Here is a 17,356-nt window from a genome sequence, read left to right as displayed (position 1 = left end):
CAGTTCAGGTAAGACAAACTGGTTGTGACCTTGAACTTGAAGATGCAGAGCTTAAAATTCTGAATGAAAACTTGACAGTACGGCGGTAGCCTGTTGTTGAAATGATTTCAATATATATATATATGGTCCTATATGGTAAACATTTAGTTAAAACAAGTGTGAGAGTATAATTTACGTTAAACTTTAAAGAGGGACTAGTTTTTTTGGTTTTTGTTCTTTTGGGAGGGGGGGGGGGGGCTTACCTCCCACTTCACACTTAATGACCCCCCCCCCCAAAAAAAAATGTTAGGGTGGTGGTGCTTGCACTGAATAAGCATGAAATAAGACATAATTTCACGTTAAAAGTTTTCTGTCATGAACGTTGCACGAAAAAAAAAAATACTTTGGTGTGAACCTTTTTCTGACTGAGTCGCTGCTTCTTGTATATATTAACTTTACGTTTGACTTGATATTCCCGATTTAGTATACACATTTATGATATAATTGGTTTACAGCTTTTAAAAAAGTATTCCTTGACAATCCGGCCCTGCCAATTTAAGCGTTTGAATTTTACAGGAGATTTAATTATGCAAAATTTATAAGCATTTGAAAATCTTGTAAGACAGAACGTCAAATAAAAAAGTTAAAACACAACATAGAAACTAAAATAAAACCGTGACAATTACTTCGCACAAAAATAACCATTTACCATCCTCTGTCTCTGAGAAAGGTATAGATAATTAAGCGACCTAGCTACCAATTGGTTTTATGGGGGTCTAGGATGAAAAACTTTGTCCTGCATTCTATTAGTTGTTATGTATTTTTCACTCTATTCGGTCCTGCCTTTTTTGTATGAAAATTGAGAATGGAAATGGGGAATGTGTAAAAAAGACAGCAACCCGGCTACCAGAAGAGCAGAAACCATCAGAAGGCAACTAATAGGTCTTCAACATAACGAAAAACGAACGATGGTACACCTATATTCGTGTGGTCGGACCATATGTGTATGGTCACACCAATATTTATGAGTGTACTCGTACAGTCTAGTTAGGACTAACTGGCCCCTTTATGTATTTGGACCATAGGTATTAATTTTAGACAAACATTTATCCAGAAAAGTGCTTTGGACGCAATAAATTATTAAACGTGTTGTTTTCAATTTTTTACATCACTGCATGGGTCGATACCTCTGCTGGTGGACTATCAGTCCCCGAGGGTATCATCAGCTCAGAAGTCAGTATTTCGGAACTGACATGATTTAACAAACTTTACTAAAATTGTCGGTCTACAAATTTTGAAATTATTAGGAAACTTAGGTTTTAACTCCCTCAGGCAAAGTTGGCTTTAGACATGTTAGATGAATTTCGCTACTAGTATAAATTTTAGGAATTTTTGACATATATAGCTCTTCGATGGTTTTGGTACTTATACATCTTCGGAGTTCAAATGTTTGGCTTTGAGCGTTCCTGATGAAGGTAAATCCAGAAAAGTGCTTCGGACGCAATAAATTATTAAAGGTGTTAATTGTTTTCAATTTTTTTTTATCAAAATCTGTTATTGAATATATAAAAACACAAATTAATATTATGACAATTAGATGAATAAAGTGAAATATATCACCAACCCTAATAATCTGGAAACAACTATTTAATATTTAAGTAACAAAGCTACCTTTATTTATTCTTGCACTAGTTTTTGATGCATTTTATTATATTTTCTTTATGTGTTTTCAAGGGATTTTGTATAGTTTTTTACCAGTATCTGTGACGTTTTTGAAAAGTTCTTCTAAAATATTTTCTTCCAACTTTATGTTTATTCTGATAACTACAATTTCAGCCAGCATAATTAAACTGACATGCTAAATGCACTGGAGCTTAACAGAATAAAGCTGTGATTTATAATGATACTGTTCCACAACATTTTAGGGTCAGACAAATTTAATGCTTGATTGGGAGCAATTATTTGTGGTCACTTAAACTGAAGAAATTTATTGCTTTTAATTGATTGACCATGTGCAGCTGGTAAACACATAATCAGTTGATTTACTAAAACAACATTGATTACCTTGAATATTATTATGGATAGAGATAAATTATAAACAGCAATAAGGTTCAGCAAAGTAAAATCTACAATTAGGTCAACATGACCAGAGTTATAGTCTCTTTAAATATTTTTTTGGTAAATTTTTGTAATCTGAAACTACTGGTCCAAATACATGAAATACAATACAATACAATATACAATATGGAATCAAAGGAGTAGGGGCAATGAAGGTCATTTTTTTTTTCGATCAAATTTTGCCTATTATCTTGAAAACTAAAATAGATAGAGAGAAACTTTAAAAAATGCAAAAATGATCAGAAAAAAATACTCTTTTGTGTTTGGATCAAGAGCTAAATAAGATCATGAAGATAGAGAGAAACTAAACAGACTTCATTGATCAGCAATATATTTATGATACAATTTTTTTTTTATTAAAGATCTATTAAAAAACATACATGTGTAAGATCATTTAAATCATCTGGAGAAGGTATGCACATGTATATATACAACTCCTCTAAATTTAACCCAACACTGTATCTGTGATAAAAAAGTTAAAGGATAAAATCGTGCATTCTTGATATCAATAAATCGAATGTTCAATGTTGACAAATCGTTATATTTGATCTGTCAACCTATAAATATTTAGGTATACTACATTTTGTACTAAGCAGGAAAAGGAAAAGAGAAATAAAATTAAACCGTCAATTGTTCTTGAACAATTGAGAGGTCTTTCCTTTTTTAATGTAAAATACATGTTCCAACAGACGTAGAATGTATTGAAAAGGTCAAGGTCAACCTTAAAAAGCTCGAAAACACACTAAAAATCCTTTAAATAAGGTTAAAAACACTAAATTCGCTATCTGGGACATGACCTTGACCTTTGACCTTTTGACCTTTGTCAAGGTCATTGGTCCCCAATGCCATTACTGAAGACCCCAAGGGTCTAGGACCTTTGGTTATATAGTAAAAGCTGATTTTGTCTTTTCAAAAACCTAAAACAGGGGTTATGCCCCTTATAGAAAGGTCAAATCTCTTTGATCAAAATGTAACAAAGTTGCGCCATAATGACCCAAACATTTTCCACCATTTAAAACTTCTGTAAGTATAATGGTTTCTGAGATTATCCCATAACAAGCTGTTAGGTCAGAGGTCAAGGTCAACATACAAATTTGACCTTGAGATATTTTTTAAAGATACATGAAATGATGATGATTGGTGAAGATCCTATGTGTCTACGACTTACGGTTTCTGAGTTTTGGTGGCCAACCGACACCGGTTAATTTTCATAGGGGCATAACCCTACCAATGAGTCGTTGAATCTTTTCGATCCAAATGTAACGAAGAACCCGGGTCTGGTCCTGAACAAATTTCACCCTTCATTTTTTTTCTACCTATTACGGTTACGGTGTTGGAACGATAACAAGGTTTTTGGGTTTCGGAGGGATTACTCCGAACCGACAAAATATTTCGACTCACAGGGTGAGTTCCGGATAGGTATTCATGACACCAATACAAAGTGTGAACATGAAAGCGACATGGTTTACGGTTACGGAGGGAAATTTTGTCAAAGTTTGGCGGAAGAAGAAGAATAATAATCAGAAGAAATACAGTAAGGTCTTTCCCTTTAGTAAAAGGAAAGACCTTAATAATATTAGAAAATTTGCAAAATTGATATTAAAATGAGTGAAAGTTGTATAAATAAATGTACAACTATCCTAAGACCATCATAAGACACCTCTCATGTAGTCCTAACTTTATGACCAATATAAAGAGATGTCCCAATTTAGGACCGCTTTGTGAAACCCACATAGGACTAATATATGTCGTATGACCATCCTAAGACATGTCTTAGTCCTAAGACAGCTTCGTGAAACTGGCCCCTGCACTTTATCATGTTTATCTGACGCATTAGACCACTTGACCACCTGGGCTTTGTTTTACATGCACACATATAAAAATTGCAGTTTTTATCCAACGCAATCATAGGTTTGAACGTAGTTTTCAATTTAGATTTGTATATACATGTCCATGTATATATATGTCTAAATATTCACTTCAAACTATCCTGAACCATGCAGTTATTTCAAGACAGCATTACATTTCTATATAATAGATAGTCATAATATGCATTAATTAGGGAATAATGAATTACTGTTAAACTTCAAACCCACTGTTGTTGAACTTTTAAAGAAATATTCGATAGAGAATTGTTGACATTATCTTTTTATATTATATTACTGTAACTAAACTTCAAAGTGAAATTAATTAACTTGCCATTTTATTCTTTGAACTGTTTTCCTCCACTGCATAATCAGGTTCTTCACAAAATCACCACAAAAACAATATTGTAATAAATTGAAGAGTTATAAGAGTAGCACAACTGTGTGTGATTTTCAACATAAATTTATTTTGCTCTACACATTTTATGATGTCCAAGTAATGAGGTCATGACATCAATATAAATCCATATAGTAACCAATGAGATAGAAGAGAAATTTATTTAATGTCTTCCTAAAATCTTTGGATAAAAACAGGTCACATTTACTTGTACATATTGTGTGTATGCTGTACTTAAATATAAAAACACAAGTAAATGTTATACATATATATATATACTCTCACCACATTCAATGTCATCGATTCAATGGACTTAATTAAGAATAATGGGAATAGGTCTATTTAAGTGTAAATAAAAGTGAAATAATTAGAAGGATTAGAATACACATGCAGTATATGTTCCAATGACATACAGGGATAGAATTTTGAGAAAAAATTTATTGTAAGTAATAATTTCATACTTGATGCCAATAATTGTTTATTTCTATGTTTTGTGTATGGTCTCCTTAAAGTTTTATTATGAGGAGGATTAAGGGGGTGGGGCTAATGGGTAATGGGCCCCCCTTTTAAAAAAAATAATTGTTTGATTAATTTATTTCGGGATCAAATCACTGAAGCATGATTTAAGCGGGTCCCTTTAAAAAAATTCTGGATCTGCCACTGCAGTACCACAGACAAAGATACAGAATAAGGATGTTTTATAATTTTAAAAAATTCTAATATATCTATCAATTTAAAAAAATATTTATATTGATATATGCATGCATGCATTAGTGATAAATTTAATAATCTGTCACCTAAGGATATTTGCCTATAGATGTTTTATGTCTCACTGTTGGGCATCTATAAGGCTTTCAGTATCAAATTAAAGTTTTGCCCCCAATTTCATGGTCCACTGAACATAATTATAAAAATGATAGTGCTAGCTATAGTGGGTCATCTGTTTACTATGGAAACATTATTGTTATTGATTTAAGGTGGTACCTAACACTACAGGGAGATAACTCTGTAAAGTCAGCTATTGGACTTATCATTTTTTACCTGGGAGGGGGGGGGAGCTGGTCATTTTGAAATCAAACATACAAAATTTCTTGATCCCCCCTATTATATTTCACTTTTTTTATTTGATCCCCCCAGTAAAAACATTTAAAAAAAATGACCCCCCCCCCCCCTAATCAAACATGCCAAAATTTTAACATGCAAAACACTTATCATATTATTTCATGAAAATATTGAAAATGATATATTCTCAGTGGATTGAATCAAAAAAATATTTGAGGGAAAATTGTCTTGAAATAGGGCACTTCCATGAGGCCTCTTCCATGAATATAAGCATGAGAGGTAGCGCAAGCCAGTGCTTTGAGTAATTTTTTCCTGATTTTTTTTCTAATTTCCTGTATTGTGCTATTAAAGAAAACTTGATCCTAAGTTACTCTAAAAGATAACTTTTTGAAACAGTAACAACACATTATTTACTAAATGGAATCTATTATATGGCCTTCTCTTGAACACTGCTTAAACTTGAGTTTTATGTAAGGCCTTATTTAGTTGCTAAACTTTTATATGGAGATTATAAGTTACTCATTTATTGTCACATTTCATTCATATTATGTGTGATAGTACATGTAACATTTTGATTTATTAGCCTAAAAGTACAAATTTTGCGGGAGTAAGAGGTATAAATAAATTAATGGACCCAAAGAGATCTTGTAATGAAATCAAAAAGTTACATTAGTAGTGTTCATCATCTTAAAATCATTTTGTATTCATACAACTGTTTCTATGCAGATTCTAAGATGAATATTCAATCATTTATTGGAGCATTAATTACTCTACACATTATTCTTTCATGATGCGGCATACTTTGTGTTTTGGGACAAAATTTTGCACAAATCGCTGTAGATTTCTCCTTAATTTATACTTAATTTCTCTCAAACTATTAAGCTGATTAAAACAAAATTTGGCAGTTATGCTTGTTAATTTAGTGATCAAAGTGAGTGAAATACATGTATAACGACTGAATTATTTGGATTATGAAGCACCTACATCACCAAATTCTTGTGGTGTCTTAATTAACTGTATACTGAATGGTGTTGTAAAAATATATTTCTATTTGACTGTTGCAATGTTCTTCTTGATGATGTTCATGATGTTGTTTCTTGAAGTATGTGAAATACTTATTTCCATGTGTAAAAAATATTGATCCCCCCACTTTGAATTTATAAAAAAATATGAACCCCCCTTTTCCACACACAGAAAAAAACTTGATCCCCCCTGTATTTTGACCACCCAACCTTCCCAGATAAATAATGATAAGTCCCTTTAAAAAAAGTGTTATAATTACGTTGTGTTGTCAAAAGAATACTAAGCTTCTTAATGATCAAAATTAGTGTTAAATGTCAAACTGCTATATAACCAGTGTAATTTTTCTGGCAAAACGGTTGGTTCAAAATTGTTTATATTTTTGTTAAATACTTTGACAAAATTTTATGAAAATTAAACGAGCTAAATAATTTTTAGTAAAAGTGTTGGGTACCACCTTAAATGATCTTAAATGCAAAGTATTAAGAATTAAGTTTCTGAATTTTACGAGTTGATAATTGCCTACAATTTAAAATTCAAGAATTTTGCATACAAGTATGCCACTTGAAAGTATATACAGTATTTGACCTGGATGAGAGTTTAGATGAGGTTTACAAAATAGAGAATAACAGGCAAAATGTATAGAATAAAGGGGAAAAAAATAATAAATGGGGAAAAGAAGGAAAACTAAAACTAAATAAATATTAGAGAATAAAAAAAGTGCTGAAATGAAATTTATGTAAAGAATAGAGATTAAAGAAAAACAATCTAACATACATGTATTAAAGAATAAAGATACATGTAAAAATTGTATACATAACAGGCCCGTAGCCAGGAATTTCCAATGGGGGGTTATTTGGACTCGTGAACTCAACTTTAACAGTCACAATTTGAACAGAACGTTGACTTTAACAGTGCTTATTTGGTTTCAAGGGGGGTTCATCTGAACCCCCCTTGCTACGGGTATGCATAACCCCTATCTAGACCTTAATAAATCAAGCCATGTTAACACATAAATGACAAATACTCTGATAATTGTGTTTAGGTCAGACAGGTATTTGTCTGCAAAAGACTCATAAGTAACTCGATCGATCTCCAATAAAAAAAAAAATTAAAGGCCAAATAATTTACAAAATTAAAAACTTTGTCTTTGATAATCAAGAGAAAAACTGAGAAAGACATGCATGATTCATACATAAAATACAAAACTTAGAACCTCAAATTAAAAAATTAGAAACAGTCAGGGGTATTACTTAAACAAGTAATATTTTTAAGTTACTTATATATTTAAGTAATTTTTGTTTTTGAAAATAATAAAATTACTTAATAGAGTTATTTTAAATTCTAATAGAAGCATTATAGATTAAATGTAGTTTGAATAAGTTATTGTATCATTTTCTATCCAAAAAAAAAGAATTTAGAAGATTTTAGAAGGAGTATGGAGATAAAGGTTTAAATTAAAAATAATGACAAATTACTTGAATACGGTAAGTTGTTTTATACATTTTTGAAAAAAATATAGTAATAACACTTATTTATGGAACACATCATGTAGTTGATTTGGGTTAGCAGTTAAAAGAACTTGAAATCTTAATTAATTCACCAGTATGTATCTATTTATATCAGTCATTGTGTCAGTCTATCTTCAAGATTTTGGAGGAAAATGATAATTTAATAGTCCCAAGAGACCAACTTTGACCCAGAAGCATCCATGGGTATGAAAGATAAGTGATATTAGTGTGTCAGTATGTTAATTAGTGTTTCAGAAGGATTATATTTCATGGGGAAAAATAACCAGATGACTGAAAATTTGTTAAAGCTAGTAAAATCTGCATTATTGGACATCTATAAAAATAATATTTAGAAAAGTTACATATAAGTAATATTTAGAATAGCCTCGTTTTCAACATAACTTGTATAGGTAATTTTAATTGTTACTTGTTTAAGTAATGCCCCTGACTGATAAATGAAACTGGTTAATGTTATAATAGAGCAAAAAAGTTAGATTGTGTGTACAGTACATTATTAGACTTGCTACATGTTCCTTCCTAATTATTTTTTTCTTCAATTTTGCCCCTTTAACATTTCACTGCTATAACTAGGAGATTACCATTATACTGACATCTGCAGGGGCAATCTGTAGACGGGCAGTTATCAGCAGACATATAAATTAGTATAAAAAAAAAAGATAGGGAATTGTAGCAAGTCTGAGTACATTATATTTAAACACTATTTTAGAGATGAATTTTATTTCATTTATTTTCAAAGAATTAATACAGACCCATTGTATGGTGGCCTTTGGCTTTTGTCTGCTCTATGGTCGGGTTGTTGTCGCTTTGACAGTCATTCCCCATTTCCTTTCACAATTTTATCATTATAGAAAGAGGACAATAATATACATAAAATTAAGAATTGAAATGGGAAATGTATCAAAGACACAATTAACAACCGGACCATAGAACAAACAACAGCAAAAGGTCACCAACAGGTCTTCAATGCAGCGAGAAATTCCCACACCCAGAGGTGTCCTTCAGCTTGCCCCTAAACAATATATATATACTAGTTTAGTGACAATTAATGAACACCATATTAAACAATTGTACTCAAGAAACTAAAATTAAAAATAATACAAGACTACATGTAACAAAGACCAGAGGCTCCTGACTTGGGACTTGGGGACTCTTGTATGCATACATATATTTTGTCAATCAACCATTATAGAATCCTGGCACTTACATTAACAGAGTGCTTCAATATATATGTCAATACCAAACTTATGATTTTTTTTTCTGTTTGTCAAAAGTTTTTTTTTCTTTTTAGCTCACCTGACCTAAGAAAGAGGCCATCTGAGTTTTTGCCATCCCTTGGCATTAATTGTTGAATCATCCATTGTCTGGTGTACACTTTTTCATAGATCTTCTCTTCTGAAACTACTGAATTAATTCATTTTAACCAAACTTAGGCTAAATGGGTATATATTTTGTAATAATTAGCTCACAGGGATCCTTCAAGGGCCCCATGTGAGCTTATGCCATCACTTGGAATCTGTCTTCGTAAACTATTTAAAAAATCTTCTCCTCTGAAACTACTTTAAACTTTAAACTTTAACTAAATGTTCCTTAGGGTATCAAGCTTATAAATTGTATCCGAAGTTTTGATCCAAGCTACCATGGCTAAAAATAGAACATAGGGGTCAAATGCAGTTTTTGGCTTATATCTCAAAAACTGAAGCTTTTAGAACATTCTGACATTGGGTAAAATTGTTCAATTGGTCAAGGTCTATCAGCCCTGAAATTTTCAGACGAATCAAACATTCCATTGTTGGGTTGCTGCCACTGAAATTGGTAGTTATAACAAAATTTTGCAGTTTTTTGTTATTATCTTGAATATTATTATAGATAGATGTAAACTGTATAAGCAGCAATGAATGATCTACAAAAAAGTTGATATGACCAAAAAAGTCAATTGACTCCTTAAGGAGTTATTGCCCTTTAAAGTTAAATGTTAGAAGGAACTTTTTAGTTCATACTAATTATTTTATAGCTTTTTTACTAATTCATCAATGTTTCTATTTCTTTTGAATCCTATTGATAGGTTTTTATTGATTTTGTCACCAATTGTAGAATCTGTTTTAATAAGATTCCGGTATTTCCTGAATACTGTTTGAAGTTTTCTGCTGAAGAATTCGATTTATTATTCGTACCGATTGATATATTGTATCTATTTTCAACTTTGTTCTTTTTCTAGACATAAATTTATAGAAATTGATCCAATATCCACCTATCTAAATAAGGTGAAAATCATAACTCTGTCCTGATTTCATAGACAGAATTTCATAGAAATTAATATCCATTAGTGCAAATCACAATTTAAAATTAATGTGCCTTTAAGCAGTTCATGTGTAAAACAATGCTAAGGATGTTACTGTGGATTCAATTATTTTCATGGGTATCAATTAAAGATTAAAGAAATTTTTGTATATTTCGCCGATTTTTGTTTTTTTTGTTTTGTCAAAGTATTTTTACAACCCGATGGCAAATTTTTAATTCGTTTAACATTTAACATTTAAATTCGTGGTTCAGCAGTTTCCACCAAAACGCCAAAACTGGTATCCCATGAATAATAATTAATCCACAGTAAATATTTTCAGCATGAATGATGAAGTTTTATGCCATTCTGTTCTTATTTCAGATTGACATATCCATAGGACATGCAGTTACCCTAGACCATGTAGACAAACAGGAAGAGAAAGGTCTCTGATTCAGTTCTCTGTGAAGTTCAAGGTCTTTCTTAGTCTAAATATGGGAAGATGTGAAAGGTAAGTTTGAAAGTTTGCAAGTGTGCAAAAATATGTTATTTCTAACAAAATGTGCTGTTTCACAAATAAAATACTCTGTGTCTTAGACACTTATGTAGCAATTGCAATAAGGCCACTATATTGGTGTATGAAATGATTGTAAGCTGTATTTGCCTGACCAGTTAAACTCACCAATGCCTTCATTTTCATGCATGGATCATTTATGGATCAAGTTTATCTGATAATTGAAAATAGCGTCAAATTTTCAGACAAGTAAAGCTGGCTTAAATGCACATAAATTTTGACCTGATAAACATCATTACCCCATGTCAGATTTGCTCTAAAGGCTGCGGTTTCAGAGTTATAAGCCAAAATCTACATTTCACCCCTATGTTCTATTTTTAGCCATGGCGGCCATCTTGGTTGGTTGGCCGGGTCACGCCACACATTTTTTAAACTAGATACCCCAATGATGATTGTGGCCAAGTTTGGTTTAATTTGGCCCAGTAGTTTCAGAGGAGAAGATTTTTGTAAAAGACGACGACAGACGCCGGACGCCAAGTGATGGGAAAAGCTCACTTGGCCCTTCGGGACAGGTGAGCTAAAAAGATGCTTATATTTGTAGTTTCCATTCTCTAACATTGGTTTGCCTCAACTAAATGCAATGAAACTTATACACAATGCTTGTTACCACAAAATACAGATCAAGTTTGAATTTTAAGGGGGTCACTTTAACTTTTCTAGAATTATGCCTCTTCACAAATTGAATGATTGCTGAAATTTTCATTTCCATTCATTAACTTTAGCTTGCCTCAACCAAATGCTATGATATTTTAAACAATACTTATTACCACAAAATACAAATCAAGTTTGAACTTTGAGGTTGTCACTAAATTTTCTAGAGTTATGCCCCTTTGAAAATGGAAAAATTGCTGAATTTTTGTTTCCAATCTCTAAATTAAGTTTGCATAAACCAAGTTTTATGGAACTTATACACAATACATATTACCACTAAATCAGATCAAGTGTTTTTGGTAGAGTCACTTTTACTGTTCTTCAGTTATGTCCTTTTATAACTTTATATGATATATGCAAGCGGGGGCATCAACTGTGATCCATCATAATTGATACATTCCCCATTTAATTTTTTGTTTAACATCAATTTTTTTGGGGGTGTCCAAGCCGATAAATTAGAGTTGAAAGGGCAATCAAAACGCATCTTTTTTGTTGTTAGCCCTATTGAAAACTATTGTACAGCATTTTGTACAGAGAGGGAAACTTTGTATAGTAAAAATGATCAACACCATAAGATCTACTAATAAGTCACATCCTTTTCTTTGTAGGATACATAGAAATCTTGAAGGACAAATTGGTGCGAGTCTTAAAAGGCACAGATTTGAAGATAAACAAGAGAAAAAGAATGACAAACATGGTTTAAAGGACTGCAGACTTCCTGATATCTAACAAACTGTTCTTTTTGGTATAAATGTAATAATGCAATATCAACTTATTTGTATAGGCATACATCCTGTAAATCTTGTTGGTGCCTTTTAAGCTCCTTAAATGCAATCACTATTTAAGTAAAAATTATCATGATTGTAGTTCTTTATTTGAGTTTATTAGTTGACTAGCGCGTAGTAATTGCATATGTATGCATTATCATATACCATACCTTTCAGCAATCTTAGTCTTTTTAATTTAGAAATAAATTTAAAAACAAGTTATTCTTATTGAATTTTATTTTCTATGTTTAACCTGTTATATGCATGTAGCAACCTTTACATTTCTTAAAAAATACTTTTTTCTGAACTATAATGAAAAGTAAGGTTATAATCAAAATACTTTTTTTTAAGTGAGACATATTTTTTATGAATCATAATAATTCAATAAATGTTAGAAACAAGTTTACATACAAATTTTTTTATGTATCAAAATTCTGTGTTGTGAAAAGATTTTGTTTTTTTTTCAGGATTTTTCCCAATATTGTTTCAAGAAATCAAAATTTGCATAATTTTTGCTTGTAGATTTTTATTCGGGATTTTTCCCGAAATGGGTAAAAAGAAATCAAAATGCACAATTTTTGCTTGTAGATTTTATTTCGGGATTTTTCCCGAAATGGGTAAAAAGAAATCAAAATGCATAATTTTTGCTTGTAGATTTAATTTTCGGGATTTTTCCCGAAGTGGGTAAATAAAATCTATGCACCAAGTGTGTGTCTGATATTAGTTTTATATTTTCGGGATTTTTCCCGAAATGTGAAAAGAAATTATTAGTCATGAGATCTAGCATATACATTTCATATCTTCGGGATAAATCCCGAAATATTTGAAGACATCTGTGTTATACATTTTGTACTTAGTTTATTTTTGTCGGGATATTTCCCGAAATGTGTTTCAGGTCTGTTTGTTAAAATGCTTTGCCAAAATATATATGTCATAAAATTTAATGTTGAAAATGATTTCGGGACATTTCCCAAATAAATAGCTGTCATATACATTTTTACCACAAATATTTTAAAACTATCATATATTTTGGGAAATTTCCCCAACATTTATTGTAAGTTTTATCAATTATGAGAATAAAAACATGGAATATTGTAAAAGTTGTGTATTTCTTAATGAAATCTGTATTCATTTATAGTAAACATTGAAAAAGATCATAAAAAGGAATAAAATGGATTTTACTCTTTTAAAATAGAGTCTGTTTATAACAGTTACCTTACCATCATTTCAAAAATATTGTATCCCTTTCAACTAAGGCATCATACACAGAATTTAAATGCAAAAGCCTGTCGATACCTAAAATATCTGTTTGATTCAATAAAGTGCATCGTGAATTACAAGATTAATAAAAACTACCTGGATTTGTCCATCCACAAAATTCTCTTTTTTTGTCGCATTCTCAGAAAAAAAATATTAAGATTGATTTGCTTTTTTGTTTGTTTGCATCATTTGATAACTAATTTACTAGCATCATTTACCCAATGAACTGACTTTGAATAAGCCAAATATGAACCGTGATAACAGTCCTTTTTCATTTAGATATTTCAGTTTTGAAAAGTAAACTCTAAACAAAAATGACGACATTCGGAACGAATTTCGTTCCCTATTGTTAATTTTCTTTTTTGAAGACGGTTATGTTCCTCTTCCAAAATATTACATGTTTATGTTACCCTACTCGAGTGCTTATTCCGCTTCTATAGAGCTGCCCTCTTGACTGATAAAATTCATACAAATCAGCAATAAATTGAATCACATAGTAACATAACAGATGTATGTTTAAATATTTGTTCTCTCAAATCTAATATAATTTATAAGATATACTATAAGTTTATTTCTTTGTTCTAACTTTTATTACATTAATTTTGCAGTGTCATCATTTTAGTTATAATTGAATATTATATGCATGTTCTTTACAAAAACGTGAACTATTGAAATTGTATATGTAAACGGTGGATTAGTTTTAATTTTAATAGGTTTTATTTTTCTGATATCATACCTAAAAATAGCAAATTCAATGGGGATTTTCATTTATTCAAAACCATCAGTGCATGATACATATTATACTTGTAATTGTTCGCTGATCGTACACCTAACCCATCTACGTGGCGGGTATGGTTAATCATTATTCCTGACCTGATCAATTAGTAGATTGCAATGGTAGGTAAACACACACTTCTAACACTAAACACTTTTGAATTACTTCATAGAAGTTATATTTAACGTGTTAAAGACTGAAACATCTCAAATTTCTAAGTAAAAATACACGGTTGGAAATAATGTATTATCACAAAGTGACAGGTAAAAACATCCGGGTACATTATTCAAAGCAGTTATAATATATAATTGTTATGACCATTATATATAAATATGCACAATTCAGGTAAAAACATCTGGGTACATTTTTTAAAGCAGTAACATAAGATGTGTTGCTTTTAACTATGAAATAGTAACATGCGCGATTTAAGAATAAACATGTGTACTTTTATATCTATGAAGCAATAGAATAAATATTTGAGATCAAATTCACGCATCTGAACAAAGCCATCTTTCGGCTGTCTGATAAAGGTAAACAGATTAAATTGCATAATACAATAAAACTCCTTTTGCCCTTAAAAAAGAATGCTCCACATATTATTTTTGAAATTGCGATACGAAAATAATCGTATATTCTAAATCAAAAGGTGTCCTTATTCAAACGCAATGAAATTTCATATTTCAATTGTTAAAAGAACAATCCGATTTAATATCACCTGCAAATCCTAAGCCTTTATCGTTTAACTTAAGGTGAATTGATTGATTGATTGATTGATTGATTGGTTGATTGATTGATGATTGCTTTAAGTTACATCATCCTTAACTGAAGATAAGACATAATAATTCAAATTTGTTATATATTGCAAGGAAATATGAAACATAACTCACACAAATACATGTCTTTCTTTTCAACCCGGTCAGGTGTATAACACATATGTATCGTGTATTGTGTATGAATGTACCACGTGCTGCATATTTTGCTCCGAAGTTTTACGCGTGTACTACAAACAGACTCTGTTACAGCATCCGAATAGAGTGTCTATTAAAGCCAAGTTCCTATTTAGACTTTTACGGAAACAAATATCCGATATAATGCGCATGGGATGATTTTAATAATATAATGGAATATTTAGAAAGACAAAACAACTAAAATCAGCAAAAACTCTTCATTTGAATATTTAAAAATCACTTATATTTTTTGTTTCCGATTTACACCTTTTTTTAAGTTTTGCCAATAAGTGAAACTTGTAATGTATATTGTGCCTTATTCGTGTTATTGTTCTCTTAGTTCATTTTTTGCTCTGCGCCATTTCAGGAATTGTTTCCATTTGATTTCTTCGTCATACATATTGGTAAAGATGATCGGTCGTTTTTAACTTTTACTCACTTACTTAAACAAGAGGGATATAACTGTTGCAATAACTTATGTTTTACACCTGATTGGGATATCCAGGATTCACTTGCCAAAAAGGTAACCGATTCAGAGTATTACATCATTTGGATTTCATCCGAAAATGATTATAGAAATCACTGGTTAGATTGGTGTATAGACATTGTTCGACATACTTCTGCAAGCAGACATGGATACTTTCTACCTTACATCTTTCGTTTGAATAATTGCTTGGTTCCAGAAGATCTAAAACAATATGAAACATATGAACTGTCATCAGATTTTTCATGCAAAATGCCAGAAATACTTGACTATTTGAAGAGGGGTCCTACAAAAGGTATCTATTGTTAATTATATATGTCTTCATCTTTTCTTTAAAATGACGTTTTTATAGTTTTGGGGCATTTAAGCCAGGCTACGTGTCTAATCTGTAAGATAAAGAATACATGTAAATTGAATTGAATAACCCATATATATAGAGGGTGATAGAGAAGATTGTTTACCCCTCACAAAGAAACTGTCAACCTTAGCTTCAGTTGACAATGTTTTCTCGGATTTACAATCTTCTCCACCACCCTCTGCATGCTCTCAGCTATGTGTTATTTATATTATATTGCCTTTTTACAAACAAACTTGCTTTACGCAGATTTATTATAGACGCATCAATAATGTTAATTTCTTATACTGTGTAATTAAAGAATACTAATTCTTTCTTTTGCCTCTTAATATGTATTGTAGGGGAACAGATAAAGAGCTGACAATATAAGATGTGACTGCTTTATTTGGTAACCTGTACATTCAGAGTCCCAACTATGTGAAAGTGATTAAATTTAAGAAGACAAACTTTAATAATTTATGGAAGTAGTTGATGTAAATAACTTTGAAACTAGAAACTGAACTCTCAGGTTTTCAGTCCTTAAAAAGCAAAACTTCAAGCTAATTGTAGTTTCATGTCTTTTTTTTGTCCTCATCAATGTTTGTCAATATAACGGAATTATGAGGAACTATCATTGCAGTGGAGGTTTAACTAGTTATAAAATAAGGGTTTACACACCATTTTTGTCGGAAAATGCCTGTACCAAGTCAGAAATATTACAGTTGTGTTCCATTCATTCCTTTGGTTGATATAGTCTAACGTTGCATTTGATCAATTTTTATAAACTTCCTCTTTTTTAGTTAATCTCGGAGTTCGGTATATTTGTTATCCTGTTTTAAGTTTGTTTCGATGTTGTAATATACAAAATGCTCAAGTTTCTAATGCAACATTTCTTTTTTTCAGAATATGCCTGCGAGTATATACACTCATTGGTGTATTTTTACCAGGCTTACGTAGCAGTGTGTGCATCGGAATCTTTAGCATTTCTCCGTTCATTTTTGGACAGGTTTGAGTGCATCGGATACAGCTTCTTCTGCGACTTAAGAGATATGGAAAGTGGGTCAATAATTGTAGATGAAATAGAAAGACAAATGCGTTTAACAGGTTCTTTAATCATAGTGTATGACAATTCCTTCTTCAATGATGCCATGGCAAAATTTACAATCGAAGTAGGAAAACAAATCCAACTTGGGAATCAATATTTCAAGCTCATTGTTTTAGAAGTTAAGCCGATACTTGCCGAACATTTAAGATTTTTTAAATCATTCAGTCGAATAACTGTAAAGAAACATTATGAAGAAAGGGCATATCAACAG

General features: G+C 31.1%; 1 long non-coding RNA gene across 1 annotated transcript; it reads left to right on the top strand.

Moving 5' to 3' along the window:
• Positions 1–16: 16 nt before the first annotated feature.
• LOC143058491 (uncharacterized) lies at positions 17–12,626 on the top strand. The gene is made up of 3 exons (XR_012973084.1): positions 17–135; positions 10,633–10,759; positions 12,082–12,626. It is a non-coding gene; the product is annotated as an uncharacterized LOC143058491 (long non-coding RNA).
• Positions 12,627–17,356: the final 4,730 nt, after the last annotated feature.

The sequence above is a fragment of the Mytilus galloprovincialis genome, chromosome 14 (genome assembly GCF_965363235.1).
Source record: "Mytilus galloprovincialis chromosome 14, xbMytGall1.hap1.1, whole genome shotgun sequence".
In the NCBI taxonomy this organism is placed as follows: Eukaryota; Metazoa; Mollusca; class Bivalvia; order Mytilida; family Mytilidae; genus Mytilus; species Mytilus galloprovincialis.
Note: the sequence above shows the minus strand (reverse complement) of the source record. Positions and strands in the feature narration are given on the sequence as shown.